Below are 11,428 nucleotides of genomic sequence, written 5' to 3' on the forward strand. Positions count from 1 at the left end.
CTTATGTACTCAATATATTAAAAAAACTGATAGTGCAATTCAAAAGCTTACATGGGTCTTGAACCATTTCGCAAATCCTGTCATAGCCAATTTGTCAATGTTTCTTTGATTTTACGGCAGTAAATCCTTTTTGTAGATGTTGCACAACATAGTGTTCGCGTCAAGCATCTAAATATATAAGAATGTACTGCAAGTTTAATAGATTACGATGTATAAGCTGCAGTACATAGCACTTACTTGATATAAGGTAGTATCTCATGACAGTTATTCAACACATACCAAACCATTTTGTCCAAATATTTAGGTTTGTCCTCTTATCGACTTTTCCCTGTAACTCGAACAGAATAATCGAAAACATTGAGCCCGGGATTGTTTTCACCCACCTCTTTGCTAAGCTGATCAACTGTTTGAATGTATTTTGAGCAGAGTGTCAACGCTTCTGTAGTAATATAGGCCTCTGCAATGGAACCCTCGGGTCTAGCTCTGTTCCTAACATAGCCCTTGAAAGTGCCTAGCCGCCTTTCAATAGGGTACATCTAGCCATACTATATTGGAACTCTAAGTAGTGCCTCATCAGGTAGATGAACAACCAAAGGCACCATTACATAAAACAAGGCTGGAGGATATATCTTCTCAAGGTCGCATAGGATATTTGGTATCTTGTCTCGAAGATGCTCCAAAGCATCTATCATGATATTTCTACTACAGAGTTCCCTGAATAATTGTCCCAACTCTGCACCTGCTCTGTATAAGTCAGGGCGGCCCAATCCTCTAAGGATAACATGTAAAACCCTATGAAGTAGGACGTGGCAGTCATGAGTTTTCAACCCTTTTACCTTGTTTCCATCTGCACTGAATCTCCTTTTAAGGTTGGAAGCAAATCCATGTGGGAATCTCACACATGACAGGACCTCGCAAAATTCTGTTCTTTTTACCTTGTCCAAGACGTACACAGCTGGTGCCATATCCCATGGTTTACCTTCATTCTGGACCTACAAATCCAGTCTGATACCGAGGTGTGTCAAATCAATCCTAGATTTTAAGGTATCTTTCGTCTTGCCTTCAATATTAAGAAGTGTGCCGATAATGCTGTCACATATATTTTTCTCGATGTGCATCACATCAATATTATTCCGCAGATCCATATCTTTCCAATCTCTCTTCGGCCCTGCCACGCTTCCTTTTCCCACTACCATTACCAGGATGGTTTCCTGGTGTAATATGCCTGACCTTCTCTAATTCCACTTGAAACTCATCAGCGGTGAGCCTCTTTGGCGCATCACGGCTTTCATGCTTTGCATTGAACACATGTCTTTGGTACTTCCTAGGATGCGGCTTGTCCATGGCAAGGAAATGGCGGTGTCCAATGTAACAGATCTTGCTAAGTATTGCGTATGACAACAGATTCCTGTCACAGCGAACACATGCATTGTAACCATGTGTCGTTCGCCATGACATAGTTCCCAAAGCCGAATAATCATGGATGCACCAAATTATAACAGCACACAGAAAGAAATCAGCTGGTGGGCTGCTATATAGGTATCGAGTGAGAACACCCCTCCATAGCTATTGAAGTTCCTCCACAAGAGGCTCCATGAACAAATCAAAATCCTTTCCAGGACTTTTTGGACCTGGGATGAGCAAGGCCATCATGTATTTTGATTCTTTGGTGTAGACATTTGGAGGCATGTCTTACGGGATAACAAGCATTGGCCACATGCTATATGTGTCGCTCTGGTGGCCAAATGGGTTAAATCCATCTGATGCTAAGAAAAATCTAATGTTTTTCGGGTCAGCAGCAAACTTTTCATGTTTCTGATTGAAGCTTTTCCACTCACTACCATGTGATGGATAGCTCATTACATTCTGATCTCTGTACTCCTGGTTCCTAGAATGCCACACTACATCCTCTGTTGTTTCAACATCATGAAAATGTCTTAGTACATTATGAGGAATCCTCTTCACAACATCTTCATATTTCCATCTTGATGATTTGCATTCCGGGCATTCACTTAAGTTGGCATAATCCTTCCGGAAAAAATACAATTATTCTTACAAACATGGGTCATATCATATCCAATTCCAACTGCATGAAGGAAATTCTTTATTTTACTGTAGGTCAGCTCAGACGCATCTGGGAAAGCTTTGCGGAAAGCATCCAACATCGCATCGAATGATTTGTTGGTCATCCGCTCAGATGTCTTCACCTGAAGAAAGGTGACCATAGCCGAGAATACTGACAGCTTATTTCCTGGGGTGACAGCCACGTTGCATTGTTCCAACATGCGGGCCCACCGTTTTTCTTCTTCAGGTGAAAGTTCATGGAATCCGCGAGCATTTCGTAGCATTGTTTCAATGTTGGTCAAACTCACTGGCTCCTCCACCACCACCACCCCCTCCTCCTCCTCTTCCACCTGAGCATTAGGCAGATCAAGATGGTGATCTGTTGCTTCCACGTAGTCAATAACATTGACGTTCATAGCTTCACCACGATGAACCCGCCTAGTATATGTGACCGACATGCCATACAAGTGTAGATGATTTTGCACAATTGATAGGGGTCTTGTAACTGAATTCATACAACTGCTACACGGGCGAAGCACATCTTATTTCGGACCACCGTACTCTGCTCTGATAAAGTTCTTGAAGTTTTCGATCCCCTCGACATATGCAGCAAAGAATCTTTTAGCAGAAGTTATCCAAGTCCTGTCCATCTGTTAGACATACAAATTAGTTCTTCTACTAGATATTACAGGAAAAACATATATGCTTTTTTATGAAGTCCAGAAAAAATACCTAGGTCGATGTCTAAAGCTATGGCAAGATATTTGGAAGAGCAGATCAAAGTAACGAAATATATGTAAAGCTAATTCAGCAAACAATTTGAGTGCTAAATTATGGCAGGATGTTTCAGCAGTCAATGAGGCCGAGCACATAGCCATCGAACTATCGAAGGCCATCGAAGCAACAAAGATCGAGCATAAAACGGTGTAGAGCTATTTCACCTAACAGATTGGCTACTAGACCATGGAAATTTACGTCACAATAAATATATGGCAGGATATTTTAGCAACTAAATGGCCTTGGCATGCCATCTTAGCTAAGCAGATTGAGTGCAGAACAGGGCAAGGAAGCTTCTTAAGCAGAGCATATTGACAGTAAACTACTTCGGCAAACAGTGAGATTAACAGCGTCTATCAGCTAACATTCAACGCTACACGAACATGCACGGGGCCTCAGTCTAGAATGCGCGTACCGTGGGAGAAGCTGACCGCCGTGCGTCTCCACACGAACATCGCCAGCGGTGGCGGCCTGACCGCCATGCGCCTCCACAAGAACATAGCCAGCGGTGGCGGCACGGCTAGAGGACGGTAGTCTACCTAGAGTGTACTATGGGAGCGAGAGGATCACCGTGCGTCCCCTCAATTAACTGCGGCGCCAACGTATCGGCGCGATAGGGAGGGCGGCTTTGGCGGAGCGAATGGACTGGAGGGGGACAGGGGGGGTTGGGGGAATATTATTGGCTAGTTGGCCGAAGGGCGGTTAAATCTAGGACTTGGGGAGAATTTTTGGGTGGGGAGGATTTTCGCACGGTGGGCGAGGGGAGTTTGGCGTATGGTCGGTTTCTCCAAGTGCAGCCCCACGTGTCAGTGAAGAGCCAAGCCGAAGCGCGTTCCGTTTGCGTGAGACGTGTGCAGGACCGAACGTGTGTGGGGTGCAATGCGACCGCGACAGGTGTGCTGTGAGTGTGCCGCCTTTTTTCCTTTTAAACTAGGTTCTTTGCCCCCTAAAAAACATGTTGCTTCACGCGATCCATCAATACCACAACTAGTAATCTAGTAATCCCGACTAAAACGGCGCGGCTAGGTCTTTTCCCGCGTGATATGCTGGGAGGTTGGCTGAGTTGGTTTTTTTAGGACGAGTAATGCTACACCTACGTAATCCCTGTTATGTAATTAACATAATGTGAAATGTGTGAGTTGTTGATTGTAGATTGGGGGAGGGAGGGGCCCACCACCATGAAAATCAGGGGAGGAGAGAGAGAGGCAATTTACGTTAACCCTTTTGTAGGTTCCCGTAGATGTAGAGAGATGTGAAATGCGTGAATGTGTAGTGGATGTACTATTGGAGTGCCTAAGATAAATTGTGCATGTATAGACCCTATGTGCTTATTTTACTTGTCATGTTAGCTTTGTCTCGGTTCAATAAAAAGCAGAGTTGGTGATGATGGTGTACCTGTCATCCTGCAATATAGACCTTCCGATCTATATCTAACGGATAGGAAGGAAACTATGACAATTTACCCGCACTCCTCTCCACATTTGCAGATAAGGCCTTCCCTTGTTCATTGTTTTCTCCCACAAGATCTTGATCTTCCGTGCAGTGCACGGGCATCTTGCTAGTACTCCTACAATATACTATATTATTGTGAAAGTTCATATACACCAGCCGAGATTAATGCAAACACGGCAGATTTTCATTACATTTCGAACTTTTATAGGACAGAAAAATAAAAGAAACCCGACCCTAAACCTATTCTATGGCGGTGACCGACGTCCTCCATCTGTGATCTCTATGTACAGGGGTGGGGTTCAAGACCCGTGAAGTGAAGGTGCGGTCTCCTGCGAGGAAGAGTAGAACACGGGATATGGACCGGCCAGTTGGCACACCATGCATGCCCTTCCGCCTCCCATGCCCTACTCATCCTCGGAGGAGTCCCCGACCTTGGCGGAGCCGGACCTTGGATGGCGGCAAGTAGGACGCGTGGCTGACGGTGCTCCCGTCGTCGGTCGCCAATGTGGCCACAGCTTGTGTGGTCGCGTCCGTGTCCGGCTACTAAGCTATTGTGTCACGAGAGGCGACTTGAGCGAGGGCGGCGACCTCGAGCTTCATCCTCGAAGAAAATCTCTCCCTCAAAGCATTCGCGCTTGCGGTCATGGCGGATGTGATGCCAGGTAGGAGGACGATGCACTATGGTGTGCAGGTTAGCTGGGCATTGCCGCTTTATGTAGTGCATTCCGGTGAGGCCAAGCATCCTGGTGCGTCATTAAGTCACCGGAGTTGGTTCCTCAGGCATCGAGCATCTTAACGATGGCATACGGACAGACGACATGAATGCGGGCAGCTGGCAGCGGCTTGGAACGCACTGTGCGACGGCGCACATGACGAGGGTTTTTGGTATGCCAAGGTAGCCAGTTGCAGTCGTGGCAACGTTGTGTATGCCCTTTGCTCACATGTCATTGAAAAAGCAAGATGACATGGCATGGTCTCAGGTCCTGAGGATGCAGTTGGCCGTGCTACACCACTCCACCGACGCGTCCCGGCACCCCATGCATCCTCAACGAGCCGGGTGTTGGGGTGTGTTTGGATTATGGCTAAAGTGCACCTTACCAAAATTTTGGTCATGACCCAAAGATTGGTCTTTGTTTGGACGGTTGCCATTTTTTTGGCAGCCAATGAACTCTAGCCAACTCTAGTCCAATTTTCTTGCCAATGTCGGCCAAATCATGGCCAACAAAAACCTCAACCAAAATTTTGGCTACCCAATGCTTTGATGGGGCAACCTTGCACACAAAACAAACATACTATTGGTCGTGGCACCGCACTAACGCCACCCTCGGCACACTGAAACCGACGATGTGTAGCAACGATGAGCGTGTCGCTCACCGCGGTCGCCGTGTCCAGAGGCGGTGCTGGAGCTGCGCCACGTTGTTGGCCCCCATGACCCACATGAATGGTTGCCGGTGGCGAGGAGGTCATGGGCCAGCTCTTCCAATGGACTAGTCCGCGCTACGTCATCCCGACAGGTGTGCCCCACATGTCGGTTTCCCTGTTTTCCCGGCCATATTTGAGCGTCAGTCCTCCGCGTTGCGCATTAGGCCTTTCACTATGTAGGCCAAGCAAGACAACTTATTGTTTATTTGAGCCGTTCAAGTATAATCATGTGGCGTTTGCTTATTTCACATTCCTCTCCAACAACCCTCTTCTCCTTCGATCATGTCGCCCTCCGGTCGAGTCCATCCTCCGAGGTGCCTCATTTGAACATTCCGCCGAGTATCATTTGCATGTGGGCATACACCATGCTTGTATTTCCAATGTCTTGTAATTTGTCCGACATGCATACAAACAAACAGTTCGTTTAAAGTTTCACTTTGCCTCCACTACGTATCGCTTCACGTCTTAGTTTTGACATCCCATTCGGTTCATGCCTCGACACATGTTGACGAGGTCGATTGATGTTCATAGATCAATTGCATGTCATGCAAGGAGATAAAGGTTTGGTCTGTTTCTATGATAGAAATGACCCGCGGGGGGGGGATCAGAGGGAGTATATTGTACGTTCATAAGCGAAATGAACGTATTGTACCCACCCTAGTCCTCTTTCAATCGATCTTTGGACCTCAAGATGAAATCAAGAGAGAACGAGTGGGGGCATGTGTGATACCTAAGGCGGATTAAAAATTTGGAACCGGTGATCATAGCATTCGCAAATCATATATAAAGGGTATTCAATGTTCATTTTGTTTTTGAACGTACAATATACTCCCTCCTATCCTTTGTAGTTTACATATAAGTTTTATGTGTAGTCAAAGTATCTCTACTTTGATCAAAAAAGTATCAACATTCAACAACGCCCAATCAATATCAGTAGATTCGTAAGTACTCTTATATTTGTACTCAAGATGGTATCCAATTTGTTTTCAACCACGTGAATGTGCTTGTTCTCGCGCATGCTCTTCCTACTAGGATTTCGCCTCGTATAGCCAATAGTACTAGTGTATTACTGACAACATCTGTACTAGAGTATGCAGTGCTCATAGTAGTACTCCCTCCTTCCATTTATATAGGGCCTATGTGGAGGAGAGAGATGTTAAAAAGTAAGGGGACTATGCTTTGTGTAAGTTGCATGTCATATATTATTACTCTAACATTTGGTCAAAGTTAGCCTCAAAAAACGCATTAGGCCCTGTATAGTAAATGGAAGGAGGGAGTAGTAGTGGATCCTCTGACGTAGGTATCCCTGCCGTACTCTCCCTTTCGGTCACTTACTGGTGGACCCCATTCTTGCTAGGCCCCGCATGTCAGTTACTCAATGGATTCGGCCACGTCAGGGTATCCTCATCCGTAGTGTACTCCCTCTGTTTTTATTTACTCTGCATAAAACAGAGGGAGTGGTAGTATAAATGACGCGGCCGGGCGAGGGGGAGAGACGTCGGTTTGTTCTCAACTGTGGTCCCACAAGCGAGCGAGAACACAAGATGAAGTGCGTTCCATTCGGTGAGCGACGTGGAGGGTCCAGCTTCCCGGGCTGCAACACGAACGCGACAAGAGCGATGTATAGTCAAAACCGATTGAGCGGTCGTCACTGGAACCGGTATTCACACCAGAACCTTCTCTGCTCGGCCTACGCCAGCAACTGCCCTAGAACCACACCTAATCTCTAGCCCTTTCCCCCACCTTTCAATCCCCTAGCCCGCATCAAGCCTCTGCTAGTTTGCCGAAAAGCCATGGTGCGCCGCAAGATCACGTACTATAAGATGCTGAGGGCGGAGCGCCAAGCTAGGAGGAGGAGGAAGCCGATCCAATGTTCACGGCGGAGGTCACGGTGCAGAAGGCCCTCGATGGGTATGAGACGATGGATGTCGACTTCGTGTCGGTGTCCGAGTCCCCCATGGTGTAGGCGGACCAGCAGTTCAACCTAGCGACAATAAATGAGGACCGGGAGGCAGAGGCTCAACTCGACGCAGAGCACGCGCATGCCGCTGCCATCGAGGCTCTCCTGCAGGTGGAACCGGATGTCGTGGATGTGAACTGGGCGGCGGAGGCTCAACTTGAGGCGGAGCGCGCGGATGCTGCTGCCATCGAGGCCCTCCTACAGGCGGAACCGAACATCCTGGACTTCAACCTGGCGGCAGAGGCTCAACTCTACGTGGAGCGCGTGGATGCCGCTCTCATCGAGGCCCTCCTGCAGGCGGAACCGGACGTCCTATACTTGAACCGGGCGGCGGAGGCTCGACTAGACGCGAAGCGCGCGGATGCCGCTGCCATCGAGGCCCTCCTGCAGGCGTAACCGGACATCGTTGACTTAAACCGGGCGGTGCTATCGTCCGTGCAGAGCGCCCGCAAGCTCCTTGTGAACGAGTAGCTGGAGGCCGAGAACAACCACGGTGCAGAGACACACGTCGGCAGCTACGGCTGGTTCGCGCCAGCAGACAAAGACAACAAGGCCATCTCATTCCGCGAGCAGTGATAGTTTTTCTTTATGTTGTTGTTTTTATGGATCTTTTGCTGTGTAAAAACATATATTGTTATGCAAGTCGCCTGACTTGGGTCAGTCTACCATTTCAGGCAGTTGCATGAATATCCTACGTCTCCTAACCCTTCTTCCTCACCTCTTCTTCTTCCCCAACAGACCACCGCACGGGTCGTATGGATACTCCCCAACATGCGGTTGGATAAACATACTCTATGAACGAAAATTATGTGTCAGCCGTAAAATGGCTGAGTTTGGTTTGTTCACATCCGACAGCACGTGTCAGTGACAGTGTGTTCTGTCGGTTTACAAAAGTAGGGGCTCTCCTTGTGAACCCTTTACTTGTGCACGGGCAGTCAGAGCCACGCGTCGCGGCCACACTTAGCAGGGCAGAGGAGGGAAGCCAGAGAGAAGCCGAAGCAGAAGACAACCAAGGCGACGCCAAGACTAGAAGCGCAGGAGGGCAAGAGGGCGAGGTGGACTCCCTCAGCAAGATCCTTGCCGAGGAGCCCCCCCCTCAGCTCTTGCCGGGGTAACTTGCCCAACACCAATGGAGCGAGCCACCCTTGAGCCCATAGGATCTGATCCAAACAACTGCCTTGGAACCATGGCTCGGGAGGCGCCTCTGTGGTGGCATGCAAATCTTCGTCAAGATCATAAACATAGGATCAGATGACGATTAGAGGACGACGACCCTCAGCAGGTTCCTAGCCGAGGAAATCCTTGCCGGGGATGACAGCAACGCCACGGCAAGACCCTTGATGGGCCCCCAGCAAGACCCTTGCCGAGGGTGTGGGAGTCCTGGATTAGGGGGTCTCTGGACAGCCGGACTATATCCATTGGCCGGACTATTAGACTATGAAGCTTAAACTACACGACCGACATCCGTGGAGACTTGATCTTCGACGGATTCGAGCCTCTGCCTTGTGCGTCACGCGGTCACGATGAGCACGATTTAGCTCTACCATCGGACTGTGTTCAGGAGATCGCACAGGCAGCCGCTCCGACCCTCAATTCGGAGCCGGTTGCGCCGTCCATGGACGGGTGGATGGACCACGCCACGAACTCGTTACCCTCAGCGGCGATCGAGCCAAACATCGACCTTACCTTGCACGAGAGCCGTGTTGTTGAACTGCTGGATCCTTCTCCAGCCACGGACTCCGAACCGCCTGCGCCCGTTCCTATTGAATCTGGTTGGGCGCCGATCATGGAGTTTACCTCCGCGGATATTTTTCAGCACTCGCCCTTTGGCAACATACTGAACTCAATAAGGTCTCTCTCCTTGTCAGGAGGATCCTAGCTGAACTATGTCCGGCAGGACTGGGATGCGGACAACGAAGAAATTCGCGGCCCACCCACCACCCACTTAGTAGCCACTGTCGATGACTTAACCGACATGCTCGACTTCGACTCGGAAGACATCGACGGTATGGACGACGATGCGGGAGACGAAGAGGAACCACTGCCCATAGGGCACTGGACAGCCACCTCATCATACGATATATACATGGTGGATACACCCAAAGAAGGCAATGGCGATGAGATAGCGGAGGATGACCCCTCCAAGAAGCAACCCAAGCGCCAGCGTCAGCGGCGCCGCTCTATGTCCCGCCAAAGCAAAAGGGGTGATACCAGCACAGGAGGTAGTAACACTCCGGATAGTGCCGAAGACAACAACAACCCCCTCCAGCAAGATTTAGAGCAGGAGGTGGAGGAGCTAGCCCTCCTGAGAGAGCGGCAGACGGAGAGGCGGAGGATGATAATTACATGCCCCCCTCCGATGATGAGGCAAGCCTCGGCGATGACAAATTCGCCGTGCCAGAGGATCCCGTCGAACAAGAGCGCTTCAAGCGCCGGCTTATGGCCATGGCAAATAGCCTCAAGAAAAAGCAGCAGCAGCTTCAAGCTGATCAAGATCTGCTAGCTGACAGATGGACTGAAGTCCTCGCGGCTGAGCAATATAAACTCGAGCGCCCATCCAAGAGTTACCCAAAATGCAGGCTGCTACCTCGACTAGGGGAATAAGCGTATGATGCGGCTGATCGGCCACCTCGTGGCCGTGATAGAGAGGCATTCCAGCCAAAAGCTCAACCTGCACCCCGACACCATTCAAATAAAAATTAATGGGAAAACATGCTAGACCTGCGAGACGTATTGGAGGACAAAGCAAAACATGCAAGATCGATCTACGGATCACGAGGGCACGCCACTATGCGACACGATAAACGTCACGCCGGATACAGTAAAAGTAAATCCGGCCGGGCCAAACACAGCGGGCAAGACCCATTCGAGCTGCGTCGCGATATAGCCCAATATAGAGGCGCCGCACACCCCTTATGCTTCACAGACGAAGTAATGGATCATCAAATTCCAGAAGGTTTCAAACCTGTAAATATTGACTCATAGGACGTCACAACAGATCCTGCAGTATGGATCGAGGATTTCCTCCTCCACATCCACATGGCCCGCGGTGATGACTTACATGCCATCAAATTCCTCCCACTAAAGCTAAAAGGACCAGCACAGCATTGGCTTAACAGCCTGCCAGCAGAGTCCATTAGCTGTTGGGATGATCTGGAGGCCGCATTCCTCGACAACTTTCAAGGCACTTATGTGCGACCACCACATGCCGATGACTTGAGGCACATAATTCAGCAACCAGAAGAATCGGTCAGGCAATTCTGGACTCGGTTCCTAACAAAGAAAAATCAAATCATCGACTGTCCGGATGCAGATGCCCTAGCAGCTTTCAAACACAACATCCGTGATGAGTGGCTAGCCCGGCACCTTGGTCAGGAAAGCTGAAATCTATGGCAGCCCTCACGACACTCATGACCCGTTTTTGCGCAGGAGAAGACAGCTTGCTGGCTTCCAGTAACAATATGTCAAAGAACCATGGTACCTCGGATACCAAGGACGACAATAGCAGGTCCCGTCGCAGGATACCATTAACAGCGATAATACTGAGGATACGGCAGTCAATGCCGGATTCAAAGGCTCTAAACCCGGTCAACGGAAAAATCCATTTAAACAAAGTATGCCAGGCCTGTCCAGTTTGGACCGCATACTCGATCACATGTGTCAAATAGACGGCACCCCAGACAAGCCAGCCAATCACACCAACAGGGATTGTTGGGTGTTCAAGCAGGCCGACAAGTTAATTGCCGAAAACAA

The sequence above is a fragment of the Triticum dicoccoides genome, chromosome 5A (genome assembly GCF_002162155.2).
Source record: "Triticum dicoccoides isolate Atlit2015 ecotype Zavitan chromosome 5A, WEW_v2.0, whole genome shotgun sequence".
NCBI lineage: Eukaryota > Viridiplantae > Streptophyta > Magnoliopsida > Poales > Poaceae > Triticum > Triticum dicoccoides.